Here is a 554-nt window from a genome sequence, read left to right on the forward strand (position 1 = left end):
AAGAACTTTTAAAACTCCCATTATTATATTTCTGGTATCTCTGACAAACTATGCGCTCTCACCAATCTCTTTATCTTTTTTAACCAGGAGCACATAGTACATAAAAACCAGTCTCCAGCTAAGCTTAAGCATGAATGTGAAATCAAAAAGGAAGAACAACCAAAAGATTAAATGACAGCGCAGCCACAATGCTGAAATTCACAACAACTGTCAGTGAGAGCACAGAAAAAGCCAACATCGACCCAGTGACCCAGTAAAAACGAACGAGGGATCTAAATTAATTAACCGAATGCGAACAAATTGCTGCTGGCGGAGCAATAAATATATGCATGCGCCGAGGGCTACAGTGACGTAATAGAGAAATCGGAAGTGGCAAGTGCATGGAGCGTAGAGTCGGTGCGGGGAGAGAAGAAGGTTGAACGCAAAACAAGCAAAATACATGCCTGCGAATACGCAGTGATTTTTGCAACGCCCGCGAGTTGCGTCGTCAAACGACTCCACCACTGTCAAACTCGTCGACACACAAAAAAAGACAAGTATTTTTTAAATATTTT

The sequence above is a fragment of the Bactrocera tryoni genome, chromosome 3, assembly GCF_016617805.1.
Source record: "Bactrocera tryoni isolate S06 chromosome 3, CSIRO_BtryS06_freeze2, whole genome shotgun sequence".
In the NCBI taxonomy this organism is placed as follows: domain Eukaryota; kingdom Metazoa; phylum Arthropoda; class Insecta; order Diptera; family Tephritidae; genus Bactrocera; species Bactrocera tryoni.